Raw genomic sequence first — 14,019 nt, 5'->3', positions numbered from 1 at the left:
GCAAAACCCTGTCTCCACACACACACAAAAAATTAGCTGGGTGTGGAGCACATGCCTGTAGTCCCAGCTACTCAGGAGGCTGAGGCATGAGAATCACTTGAGCCTGGGGGGCAGAGGTTGCAGTGAGCTGAGATCATGCCACTGCACTCTAGCCTGGGTGACAGAGTGAGACTCTGTCTCCAAAAAAAAAACAAAAAGCCTGTGTAGTAGAGGATGGACTTGAATCCTGGCTCTACTCATTACTGCTTGGATGACTGCAAGCAAGTATATAACTTCCATGTCCCTTAGTTTTCTTATCTTTTTTTTTTTTTTTTTTTTTTTTTGAGATGGAATCTCACTGTCGCGCAGGCTGGAGTGTAGTGGCACAATCTCAGCTCACCTGCAAGCTCTGCTCCCGGGTTCACGCCATTCCTCCTGCCTCAGCCTCCCAAAGTAGCTGGGACTACAGGTGCCCGCCATCACCTCCGGCTAATTTTTTTTTTTTTTTTTTTTGTATTTTTAGTAAGGGACGGATTTTCACCGTATTAGCCAGGATGGTCTCCGATCTCCCTGACCATTGTGATCCACCCACTCAGCCTCCAAAAGTGCTGGGGATCACAGGCGTGAGCCACCAGGCCAGGCCAGTTTTCTTATCTTTAAAGGAGGAAAGTATAGCACTGTAACTCATAGGAGGATGTGAGGATTAGATGAGTTAACATAAGCAACACATTTAGAACAGTGCCAGTCTCATTATTTATGAACTGTTGTTGCCATGTACACTATGAGGCAAGTATATTATCTCCATTTTACAGATGAAAAACAGAGGCATAGAGATTTTCTAACCTGCTCAAGATCTCACAGCTGGTAAATTACAGAACCATTCTCTCATAATCTGTGACCTTTTAAAGGTTCTGAACAGCTCTGAACTTACTGCTTCTTCGGTAAAAAGTGAAGCCATGAAATGCTGCTCTATAAATCTAAAGGAAAGGCCAACTACTAAAAAGACTCAAGAATCTTTGAATATTCTCAATGTCAGAAATGCTGTGATAATCAGGAATAGTACCATTTCCCACATTACTAATGCTTTTATGCCACAAAATGGCTCAACTTTCAGAGTAGATTGGCCTTCTCAATGTTCATGCTATCTATCACCTTACACCAGTTGACACAGAGACCACTCCTAACAAGGGAGTTGCTGGGGATTACAAGTTGGTTCTGCCTTATCTATATCTGCTACTGCCTGCTGTAAGAAGACTCACTCAGTAAAGGGTTTCTGGAAGGGTACCTGCCATGTACCCTGGAGAATGTGATAGCAGGTTGTCATTCATGGTATATGCAGTTGGTAGAGGAAGTTTCTTAGCAAAGTGAAAAAGGAAGAGATTTATTAGGGAGAGCTCGCAGGCATTATCTACTCAAATCAAATAGATGGCACCCTATATTTATACCCTATATTTATTTCTTTGCACCACTTGATATCTATTTCCTTTAAACACTAGTGACTAATTTCTTTATCTCACACGGGTCCTTGGACGCCGCCATTTGTTGACCTTAGAGCTTTATTCTGAACTTGGGTGTCACCACCAGATAGATACTGAAAGGAAAAGCAGTCACCTCCCTCTCCCCTTTCCTTTCTCATGACTTTTTTCCCCCAATGATCCCTACTAGCATCAACCATAAGATTTGAGGAAAATCAAAAGTATCTTATAAAGCCATTTGACAAATATTTACATAGGACCCACAATGTCTTGAGCATTTTACTAGTCACAGGGTGCAGTAGTGCACATGGGGAGCTGGCAAACCACTGGTAAATAATAATAGCTTATAGGAATGGAACCAAGGGTTTACTCTTGTTAGGCACTGTTCTTAGTATGCATTATCCCATTTCAATCTCATGGAGGTAGCTATTATTATTATCCCCATTTTACAGATGAGAAAACTGAGGATTGCCCAAAGTCACACAACAAGGAATGGGCAGAACTGGGACTTGAAGGCAGAGCTGTGTGATGTCACACACTTAACCACACATATATCTTCTCTTTCTCTCTCACAGCTTTTCACAAGGTAGAACTTTAGAGCCTGGTGTGTTTGTGGCTGGAGCATAGCAGCTCTTCTACAACTTTGCTGTAGTTTCTACTGAATATTTTGGTTTGCAAATATAAAGGATTCTCTGAAGCACAACCTTAAACAAAGTGTGGTAGACAGCTGGGAGAGGAAAACTGCAGACAGAAAAATGTGGCCGGATGCTCTGGGGGCGGGTGGCAGCGATGTTCGGCCAGGTGGCTCCAAAGAGAGGAAGCGGTGACGCATTGAGGTAAGAGGGCTGACAGATGAAACCACATGGACCCCAAGACAGAGTGGAAGGAGGGTGCCTTAAATATTGTAGGGTGTGCTTTTATCAGGTTATGAGAATGCAGTTGGGATACAGGTTTGCTTTCTCTTGCCTGTATCATCGGAGTGATGATTCAGATAAATTTAAAAATTACTTTATCCTGAAGTATGTCTGATATGAAGAGGCTTAAATAATATCTTAGGATTAAGAGTCAGGAGACCTAAATTATTGTTCGGATATGCACACTTAGTTTAGGTGTGTGATCTTTTGCAAGTCCCTCAACTTCTCTCATTGTAGGTTTCTTACCTTCTAAAACAAGGGAGTTGGGTTACTGAACTGCAAGAACTTTTCTAGCTCTAGACTGCTCTGATTGTCTCTAGCACTGGAAATTTAGACACAATTAGAAGGCACGTTTCTAGCCCTTTAGACCTACACTGCCTAACTTAGTAGCCACACGTGGCCATGGAACACTTGAGATGTGGCTAACATGATTAAATTTTCAATTTTATTTCATTGTCATTAAATTTAGAGTAAGAAACTGATATTCTATTTAGTTATTGAAAAACTTTGTTTATTTTTGAGACAGAGTCTCGCTTTGTCGCCCAAGCTGGAGTGCAGTGGCACACGATCTCGGCCGACTGCAACCTCTGCCTCCTGTGTTCAAGTGATTCTCCTGCCTCAGCCTACCAAGTTGCTGGGATCATAGGAAGCTGTCAACATGCCTGGCTAATTTTTGTATTTTTAGTAGAGATGGGGTTTCACCATGTTGGCCAGGCTGGTCTTGAACTCCTGACCTCAAATGATCCACCTGCCTTGGACCCCCAAAGTGCTAGGATTACAGACATGAGCCACTGCACCTGGTGTGAAAAACTTTACTATGTTCAAAACAACTTAGGAATGTGAATCTGCTTTTTGCAACAGTAAATTTTGTGAAATCTAAATACAGATTAAGTGTTTCCGATGAAAATTTGGCATGCGAATTGAGACATGCTGTAAGTATAAAATACACACCAAATTTAAGACAATATTAAAAAAGGACGTAAAATAATTTTTATTTTACTATAAATATTTTAAAATAAAGAAAGTCTCAATAATTATGTTGATTACATGTTGAAATGACAATGTTTTAGAAATATTGGGTTAAATAAAATGTTAAAATTAATTTTATCTGTTTACTTTTAAAAATATGACTACTAGAACATTCGCCAATGTGCATGGCATTTCTTCTGGGTAGCTTTTACAGGACAGGTTATACACTATAAACTGCAGTGAGTGGCTGGATTGGCATACTGGCCCTAGTTGAACATGAATGTTTTGGAGAGGAAAACTGTGTCACCCTTTAAGGAAGACACTTGTACCAGCCTGAGTTATTATTCTCATCAGACAAAACATGCCCCAATTACCTTTGCTAATAGTGTTTCAAGAGAGTCAGGGAATGTGAGGTCTCTTAGAGTCTCTCGTTCTCAGTGCTTTCAAAATTGCAATTTGTTGTAGGCACCATGGATAAATGCACTGTGACATCTCCATCTGAGTACACTCACCATTCCTACCTCCAGAGAGGGGATCTGTTTGGAGGAGCCTGTCTCCATTCAGTGAGCACCCCTGTTGGGTGGGGGGTTGAGCCACACCCCTTCAGAGGCTGTTGGCCTTGCCTGTGTCTGGCTACCTTTAGCCTGGCCACAGGTTTCTGGTGTATTCAGTTCTAGACAGGTAGTAGAGCTTGTTTTGCCTTTTCCACATAAATTCTTCAGAAGGAGGGTGTGTCAGGGGCTAGAGTTTTGAGTTTGAGGCCTTCGTCTCTGTGCAAAACCCTCCTTTTCTGTATCTATAGGGAGTAAATATGGAATCAGTGAGAGTCACTTTCCTGATCATTATGTAGTCAGTACGAGGTGACTGACTTGGTGTGACTGGGGAAGGTCCCTTCCCTGGACAGAATATGGTGAGTGTCTTGCCATTACCAGAGAGGATCACCTGCCCTGGCCACATATGGTAAGCCACTTGCGGTGACTGGGAAGGATCACTCCTAGTCAGTGTGTGATTACTAACCTGGAGTGATCTGGGAGGACCACTGCATTTGTTTGCTCAGGCTGTCATAACAAATACCACAGAGCGGACGGCTTTAACAGACAGTTCTGGAGGCTAGAGGCCCTTGATCAAGATATCAGCAGGTCTTGTTTCTTCTGAGACCTCTCTGCTTGCTTTGCAAATGGCCACCTTCTTGTTATGTCCTCACAGGGTTGACCCTTAGTGTTGTATGTGTCCTAATTTATTCTTATCAGGACACTGGTCATCTTGGATCAGGGGCCACTCATCTCGTTTTACCTTAATTACTTCTTTAAAGGCCCTATCTCCACATACAGTCATACTCTGAGTTCCTGAGGGTTAGAATTTCAAGGTATGAACTGGAAAAGAACACAAATGAGCCCATAACAACCACCATCCATGGTCAGACTGTGTCATTCAGGGAAGGTCAACTTAATGAACTGTGTGGTCAGAGGCAATGACCACAGAATGACCATCAGCTCACCTGGAGATTTCCTACTCGAGGGAATGAGAGCAAGAACATAATCTTTGACATGGTTATGAATGAGTTTAGGTAAATGAGGTGGATGGAGGAATGTGTTGACTTCTGAATTTTCCTGCAAGGCCACAGATGTACTGTCTCCTCCTCAGCACCATGAATTCCTTGTTACTTGAACCACAGTGCCTGAGACCAAGTGCAGTTGAATGTCCTTGGGATAGTGTGATAAATCCTAGTTAACAAATCTGACATCAGGCACAAGGATTAACAACCTATTTAGGGTCATAAAAGAAACACAAACTATCAGCCCTGCACCAAAGAACATAATGCAGAGGTGATCAGGCTGGGAAGAGAAAGTAGGAATCAGCAGAGTTCTGATTCCTGAAGAGGGTAACCTTCTTAAAGTCAGAAACTGATGAACAGGTGTGGATGAGGAGGATGGTGATAAGCTGGAGCTAAGGCAGAAGCAGGAAAATGCAAGACATGACAATATCCCTAGGAGGCTGGCTGATTACAGCAGAGGTATTGTGACCAAGAGGACTGGCTTACAGTGGTGCCAGAGAGAGAAAAGTCTGTGTTTAGGTGTGAAGTGATGTGGGATTGGATTAGTGACGAGGAGGATGGGGTGAGTGTGAGAAGGTTGTCAAAAGCTGGCAAATGATGACATGTTGAAATTAAGGAGGTCCAAAGTTAAACACACAACCCCAAAACCCACCGTAATGATGTAATCCTGTGACCACCATGAGGTTACTAGTTTTGGTACTGGTGCTGAGACCTCCTGAATGCAACACCTATGTTCATGAAAGAAAAGATGGAAACAGTCTCATTGCTTACGGATTCTTAGACCCCAGAAAAGTTAATTCCAGTGTGTGCCATTTTGTTTATTTTCATCCTAACTTTAGGCTTCTCTAGTCAGCCCAATTGTTAGCAACGAGACATTAGATAGATGGAAGCAATATTCTTCATTTGACAAGGTTTAGGGGCAAGACATTATTAAACCGGGATGAGTTAACGTAAGTAACAACAAACAGACTTCATAAAAAGGGCTGTGATGTATTCTATACCTTTTTCTTGGGGAAAATGCAGTGGGAAAGGGAAACAGCTAGCTTCATAGGAATTTGCTTGGCTTGGTGGGAAAGAACAAGAAAACCTGTCCTTTATATGTTAACTGAGCATTAAGTCTTTTGAAAGCAAGAGGACGACTCCACTCCCAGTATCTTTTCCCAAGGAAGGGCTTTCTGCAATCATCTTAAATGTCCTCTGAAAGCAATCCTAGATTACATAACTAATCCCATATATGTATGAGTATGTGTGTATCCTATACATATAAACTAGGATTATATATCTATGTAAAACATTTGTGTCTTGCACAGAACTTTGAAAATTTCCACTGTCTTCAAAGGGTAACAGATCTTGAGTACGTTGCTGAGGGCTTTCATCTTTTTCCTTGGCACCATATATGCAAAATCGGTTATTCAGCCTATTGGGACCCTCCCTACATTGCCTTCAGTCAATGCCTCAGAAGGAACACCATTCGCGACAGCAGACTTTAGCAGTGGGGTCCAGGTTCCATAAATCCCCAACTGATGTTGACGCTCCGAGGAACCTCTGCCAAGTTGAAGAAAACTGGGTTCTCCACTTAGATAGTAGGTTCAGGTCCTAAGGAAGATTCCCAGGAAGAGTCAGAAAATAGGTCTTTGGTAGGCACTGAAGTTTGGTAACTAGTTGCAGGCAGCTGGGACGAATTTTCCGGCTTCCTTCTCTCAGGTCTCCGGATATTCACACCTCTCGACTGACCTCTCTGAAGGTAGGAAGGAGTGCACCCAGCAGGAAGCTCCGCCCTTCCGCCCCTCCGCCCCTCCGCCCCCTCCCTCGCGGCAGCCCCCGGTGCGCCCACTGGCGCACCCGCCACGCCGCTGCGCCTCCCCGGCCCTCCTCGCGGCCCGCCCGGCGCCGCACCCTCTCACCGCCGGGCCCCGCCCCGCACACGCGCCCCGGCTGGTCCCCGCCCCTCCCGTCACGTGACAGACCCACCCTCCGCACGCGCTCCGATTGGCTCTCCCAACCTAGGGGGAGGGATCTGGCGAACGCCGATGCTCCAGACGCGGCTGCAGTTTTCAAACCTCAACTGCAAGCTTCGGTAGTCCACTCCGCTGCCGTCGCCGGGAGTCACTTCACGGAAAGCCAGGTCACAACCGTCGGCCCTTGTCTGGAAAAGTAAAAGTGGGTCCTGCCACGTTCGGAGCTCCCTGGCGCCTCGCCCGGCTGGAGCTAGAGAACTCGTCCTGTGGCGGCCCCCGGCGTGGGGCGGGACAGCGGCCCCCTCGTGGGGGCAGTCCCGGGAGAACCTGCAGCGGCCGGAGCGGTCAGTGTCCTGCGGGATTGGCGGGTGGGCTCGGGGCTGCGACGGAACCAGCCCCCTCGGTGCAGAGACCTGGAACGTGAGGAAGGAGGACCCGAGGAGCGTTTAGGCGGTGCGGGGGGTCCAGGGTCCCTTCGGATCCCTGGCTTGGCTGAGAGGGGCTCAGACTCCGTCGCCCCTCAGGTGGCGGATTGCTGCTGACGCCTCTCCGCTTTGCGGCTGGAGTCCCGGTTCCCTGTGGTTCGGCGCCGGGACCTACCGGCGGTCCTCCCACCACCCTCCTCAGCCCGGGCGCGTGTCTGTGTCTGTGCGTGTCCGTATGTCCCCGTGCGCCCTCCACCCGGCCGGCCCCGGGTCGCGCCAGGCAGAGCCGCCTTCGTGGCGGGCCCGCGCGGGTCCCTTCCACAGCACGGCCACGCGGTCACCCTTGCCTCTCCCGAGTCCCAGCTGCGGCGTGGGTACGGGGCGCGTTCCCATGGAACTCGTGGTCGCGTCCTGCTCCCAGCTGCCTTTAGTCTAGAGAAAGTTCGTGCTCGTCTTGTGGGACGTTTTCAGTTACTGCTTGGGAACAGTGTTTTAAAACCAGCAAGAGAGCAAGACGGGCTACAGCTGTTTCCGTGATTTTTTCAGCGATCTGATTTTTACTTTGATGCCTTGTAACCCACTTAGTGTGCACGACTCATCCTCAAACTATACGACTACTGGATGCCAACGATTTTTGACATTTACCCAGGCTCTTTGTTTTATTGTAGGGAAAAGCGTTTCATTTGAATTCCCTCCGAGGGAGTAGAGACAAAGTTGAAAGAGGCTTTATAGCAGCTGGTAGCTGGCATTAGTTTCTGTCTGGACTAGAGGCACTCTGACATCAATTTGGAAATTGGAGTTAAGAAACAAAATACGTTTTTAAAACCATAATACTGATCAGATTTCACTAATATTTAAACACATGAGGACTGTGTATCACATTCACCGATTGTTTTGTCGACGTAATGTTTACATCTGTGGTGCTAATGATAAGCTGAACCTTGCCAGGGACGTTTGACGTGTGTGACGTGTGGCCACTTTACGTTTTCAAGTCTATGAGAATGTCTGCGCGGAGACGGCGTAGCCCTGTAGAAATGAGTGGCAGCGTTTTTGAACCCAGCAGCACAATTTTATTAAAGGAAAATATAATAAACCTACTTTCTCATTGATAACACTGTTTTTTAGTTTTATGGTGAACTGCTCAGAAGTAATTTTCAACAAGTGCTTATTTTATAAATATTAGACCGTATACCCGTAGGATTGTGTATTTAAAAAAAAAAAAAAACTGGTCCATAGAAGCAGTGCAAAAGTTTTACACTCATCTCCCTCGGATCCTCCTCCTCGGAGCAGATGCTCAATTAAATTTTTTTCTAGTATCTTAATAATTGGAGGCATGAATAGATGTTTTATTTTTGAGATACATATTGTACAGTTTAGATCACTTTTTTCTAAAGTAGGGATCCAAAATTGAGGTGAAATATATTTGCTTACCTGGCAAGACTTTTTAAAAGTAGAATTTCTGTAGTTGGAGACCATCCTTTTTTGTGTGTGGATAGAATGGTTGCAGTTTATCTTGGGATCATTGATTAGTGAATTACAATTTGGTTAAGATAGAATCCGTTTTTAGGAAGTAGGAGGCTTGACTAATCGCTGTGTTAGAGTATGAGTAACAAATTTGAAGAAGATACAAGCATTTTATGGCGGACGTTTCTAGTCAGATAATTTTATTTTTAAGCTTGCAGTGTTTTACTGCTGTTAAGTGAACATTTTAACATGTTTTAAAGCTCTTTGATAATTAAAAGGGAGAATTTCCTTATCAAAATATTTTTGTTTTAATTTTAGAGACACAAGAAATCAAGGAAATCAGTTAATGACACTTTCACTTAATCCTTAAATTGTCCTCAAATTGCATGCATAGTATATTGTAATTCACATTTTCTGTGTGTAAGATTGTCAGTTAAGAATAGTATTCTGGCCGGGCGCAGTGGCTCACGCCTGTAATCCCAGCACTTTGGGAGGCCGAGGCGCGCGGATCATGAGGTCAGGAGTTCGAGACCAGCCTGACCAATATGGTGAAACCCCCGTCTCTACTAAAAATACAAAAATTAGCTGGGCATTGTGGCGCGTGCCTGTAGTCCCAGCTACTCAGGAGGCTGAGGCAGAAGAGTTGCTTGACCCGGGAAGCGGAGGTTGCAGTGAGTGGAGATCGCGCCACTGTACTCCAGCCTGGGCGACAGCGCGAGACTCTGTCTCAAAAAAAAAAAAAAAAAAAAAATGGTATTCCTAGGCTTACTACTTTTCAAGGATACTGATTGATTCTTCTTTTTGTAAAGAAATCTTTTGCACTGTATGGGTATTTGTTTTGTCAGAAACATTAGCAATCATTTATCTACTACCTTTCCACTTAGGAAAACTTCAAATGTCAGTTGCTTTAGTTTTTCATCATATTGATGACAAAATTCAGTGATTTTATGTTTAAGTACTGTAGTTTGTATTCTATGCTGGACTGTTATCAAAGGCTATTTCTTTGAATATTTCAATTAAGAAATGTTCTTACAAAGTTACAAACACTTATTTTTATCTAACTATGTTGTAATGTTGCAATTTTCAAGGCATACTTAATTAAAAGTTTATTATTATCCTTTTTCCAGAACATTTAACCTCAAACTTCAGTGCCATTTAAAAGATGTATATTAGTTTCTTTTAATATTTATATGCATTATATTTTGGTTCATCCCTGACCCTTTGCAATTACTCCAAAAGAGTGTGTAGTGATACTCTAAGCATTGAAAATTTTTAACAGTGAGATGGTAATTTCCTCTTTAATTCTTAAAGGATCAGATTCCATTTTGCATTGTGATAGTTACTGAATAAATAGTACTTCAGCGGTGCTCTTAAGTAAACAATATTTTACAACAGAAACCTAATTTTCCATCTTGTGAATGACAAGCACCATGCATTTGTTGCCCACCCCCGCATCCCCACTCTGTTTCCGTTTTTCAACGTCTTGTCCTGGTTCACAATTACAGGGTTTAATTCTTTTTCTGGAGGTGGGAAGACACAGCATTAGGCCTTAGGGTCTTGGCACAGAATCAGGCCTAGGAGTCATTGCCTGACTCTTCAGCCCTTGGATGGTATATACTAGAATAGTTGGATTAGAGTTAGTTTAGCTGACTTCCTATTGTGATTTTTAGAGGATTAAATTTATGAATTATATTTTCTGTTCAAAATATTTTTAAAAACAAAACCTGTTAGCAGAATACATATAAGGAATCTCTTCCTTGAAATTGGAAATCGTCATCATTTCCGTCTTGATACCAATGCTTCTAATCAGTGACTAATTAAAAACGAATACTTCTGCCACACCAAGGGAAAGCTTGCTAGCAGTAAATACCTGAAATGCCTATGTAGACAGGAGTCGCTTCCCTTACAATCTTGGGGCTTACTTTGCTTCCTGTTGCCTTTCCAGTTTACTTCGTGAAGATCTAAACTTATCAGTGGTAAATCTTGATAGGACACTTACCTGAATTTCCTGATTTTTGGTGGCTCTTAAAAGAGTGATGTTCTTAACTGCAGTAGGTATTTGTATTAATAGCTTGTATTAAAAACAAGTAGCCACCTTGTCTGGAAACAGTGGAAAAAACAAAAGGTCTATTGACATTACATTATAGTATATGACAAAATCATTTTATCTGTGTTTCCAGACTTTGTGGCTACCTGTTTAGAACTGACATTTTGTAAGTGCAATTTAAAATACTTTATTTGTCCAAATACTGAATTAAGCAGAGACTAGCTGCATTCAGAGCTCCAGTACTGTAAATTCAAGATGGATCTCAAGTTCTCCTAACCCCTCAAAGACATGAGATGTACCTACAATTTCTTTTTGCTCTATCTGATAATTCTGACAATTCAGTTTATCAAACATTTTTTAAATTCCTACCGGGTGGCAGATACCATGCTGGTGGCTTAGGCACAAAAGTAAAAGGATGCTGCCCTTTAAACACTAAACAGAACTGTAATCTAACATGTTACATTTTGAGGTAAGGAAGTATGCCAAGGGTCCTCTTATTTGAAGCATAAAGGAGAAGCATTTAAATCAACCTGTGGTTTTAGGCAAAGCTTCCTGGGGAGAGGCCATTCTGTGTTGAGTTATGAAGGATGTGTAAGAAGAGTTAGCCATTTAAGGAAAGTAGAAAGGCTTTTTCAGGCAAAGAAGTGTAACAAAGATGTGGTGACAAAATATGAAATATGAGTGCCTCAGGAAATGTAGCTAGTGTATACTTGGCCTCAGAGGCCTTTATGTGTCATGCTGTAAGTACTTGAAAGCTGCTTCTGCTGGGGAGCTAATGAAGGAATCAAAACAGACAATTTGATTTTCTAAATGTCTTTATTATTATATATTCTATTTTTTAAAACTTATTTGATAATTTTGAAAATAAGTATATGATAAATACTTTTTAAAATAGAGCTAGAGGTTTGTAGACATAGTCTTGCTTTTGTTCACATCACACTTGCTTTCTGCATTCAAGTAAGTGAAGGCCCAGGTCAAACCTAATATTTCCTTCTTTTCCTTCCTTCACTGATCTACTTCTAAATTCTTATGGCAATTATTAATAATGAGAACTAATGGAAAAAAATCTTTAAAAATAAGTGAGATACCATTATTTTTAGTAGTACTATGTGATTAAAAGCTTACTTGTGTCTTACCTTCTATTACACTTTTTATAGGATCTAATTGTGCCTATAAACGTGTATACACATGCATATAAATTTACTTACCAGATCCCTTAAGATTTTTTTTAACCGGTATAACCTGATAAAATGTTATGAAATGGATTTCAAATGGAGTGAGACGTATTGGTAATTTAGAATCGGTTATAGGTATATGAAGTGTGGTAGAAGACAAGAAAAGGCCTGAGAATTGTTGGAGTTAAAGAGAATTTGGTGGGAAATTTAGGAAGATACAAGAAGGAGCAACAGAGAACTGACTGATAACCTGCATGTACCTTATGTGAAGGGCAACCAGATGTTTGTGGAGGGCTTGGTGGACAAAGGTGACGTTCATGCTCCACTATATGCAAAATTGGCTAAAGGAGAAGAAATGGAAAAATATCTTGGCTCTGACAGTTGGTTCCAATGCAGTAAATAAAAGGAAAATTAATTTAAGAAATGCTTAATGGATGCCTAAAGCAGCTTGTGATGTAGGTATATTTCCAATAAATATATGAACTTATGAGGAAATTGGTACCCATATTGATATTTCAGAACAATGGAAAAAAATCAGTGAAACTGAGCACTATCAGAACTAAGAAGATACACAAATAGTTAAAATAGAAAACAAAAATGCTTTTAAGAATTAAGTTTAGACTAAGTTGGGATGAGAATTTTGTACATGGAAATGGTACAGCTGTTCAACAATGGCAGGGAACTGCAGGGAGAGTATTTTTGGGTAGAATGTTAATTTTGTTTTGTGGAACAATAACGATATGTCCTGGTGACTTGCATTGTACCTGTGTCAGTGGACATGAGTTCAGCATATTTTAAGTTTTAATCCTTGCAGCACTGGAAGATCGATTCTTTTATCATCCATACTTTAGAGGCAGCACAGTCGAAGCTTTCTTCACTAATAAACAGGGAAATGCGAAGTAAATCGCAACAAAATTCCATTTCACCTTCATCACGCTAGGATAGCCAAAATTAAAAGTCTGAATTGGGCAAATATTGTCAAAGTAGTGATAAACTGTCCCATCCAATGCTAGTGGGAGTGCAAACTGGGGGTGGAAAGAAGGGGCTGTGTTTAATATGTTTTATTCTGAATTTAAATGAAATATGACCAAGTAATAAGATTGGAAAGTAAATGTTTGTATATGGTGTTCCTTGTCTTATATTTGAAATATTACATGTATTGTTTTCTTTTTAAATAACTGTGTTGCCACAGATCAGGTGACTTAACAGAAGTATATTTTCTCAACAATTCTGGAGGCTAGAAATCTGGGATCAGGGTGTGTGCGGGGTTGGTTTCTTCTGAGGCCTGCACTCTTGTCTTGTAGATGGCGGTCTTCTCCTAGTGTGTTCACATAGTCTTTCCTCTGTGTGTGTCTGTGTCCTAACTGGCCCACTTTAATGACCTCATTTTAACTTAGTCACCTTTTTAAAGGCCCCATCTCCAAAGATAGTAACATTATGAGATACAGGGGTTAGGGTTTTCAACTTAGGAATTTGGGGAGGACACAATTCAGCCCATAACAATAGCAAAGTTAAATAATTTAATTAAGGTCTCATAGCTGGTATGATGGATGAATGGAATTCAGACCCAGGTGTCTTTCAGTCTAAAGGTTATTCTCAGAATGCTACACTATGACCCTCCTAGAGATGTACCCCAAAACTGGTTAGAGCTTTGTTTCCCCAAAGACTAAGAGATGTAGAGACAACAATTTTACTATCTAGTTGTGTGAAAGCTATAATTTTAATTTAATTTAATTTAATTTTTTGAGACAAGGTCTCCATCTGTCACCCAGGCTGAACTGCAGTGACGCATTCATAATTTGAGAATAACACCAAAAAGAGAAAATGTAGAAACTGAAAACACTGAACTCTAATGACACTGCATTTTGGCTAAGTAGAATGTAGTTGGCATTTGAATTTAGGAAGATGAAGAACAGTACATGTAAGTAGAAAATAGGAAAAAAAGATGGCAGAGAAGGCACAAATGCTTAGCAGGAGGGTGCTAAAAGAATAATACTTGATATTTTATTAAGTAGGCATAGCAGTAAGTCATAAGTGGGCAGTAAGTCATAAGTCTTG

General features: G+C 41.8%; 1 protein-coding gene across 2 annotated transcripts in view; it reads left to right on the top strand.

Annotated features, from left to right (window-relative positions):
• The first annotated feature begins 2,012 nt into the window (after positions 1 to 2,012).
• Positions 2,013 to 14,019, top strand: part of STK17B (serine/threonine kinase 17b) — a 42,963-nt gene continuing 30,956 nt past the window's right edge. The window contains exon 1 of one of the 2 annotated variants that reach the window (XM_017869296.1): positions 2,013 to 2,290. The gene's annotated coding sequence lies outside the window, so the exon portion shown is untranslated. Of the gene's footprint in view, positions 2,291 to 6,914; positions 7,195 to 14,019 lie in introns of those variants that run through there. The other variant, XM_017869295.1, reaches the window with a different exon arrangement.

This window comes from Rhinopithecus bieti, unplaced genomic scaffold (assembly GCF_001698545.2).
Source record: "Rhinopithecus bieti isolate Rb0 unplaced genomic scaffold, ASM169854v2 scaffold_2572, whole genome shotgun sequence".
NCBI classification, from domain to species: domain Eukaryota; kingdom Metazoa; phylum Chordata; class Mammalia; order Primates; family Cercopithecidae; genus Rhinopithecus; species Rhinopithecus bieti.
This window is presented reverse-complemented; position numbering and strand designations above follow the sequence as displayed.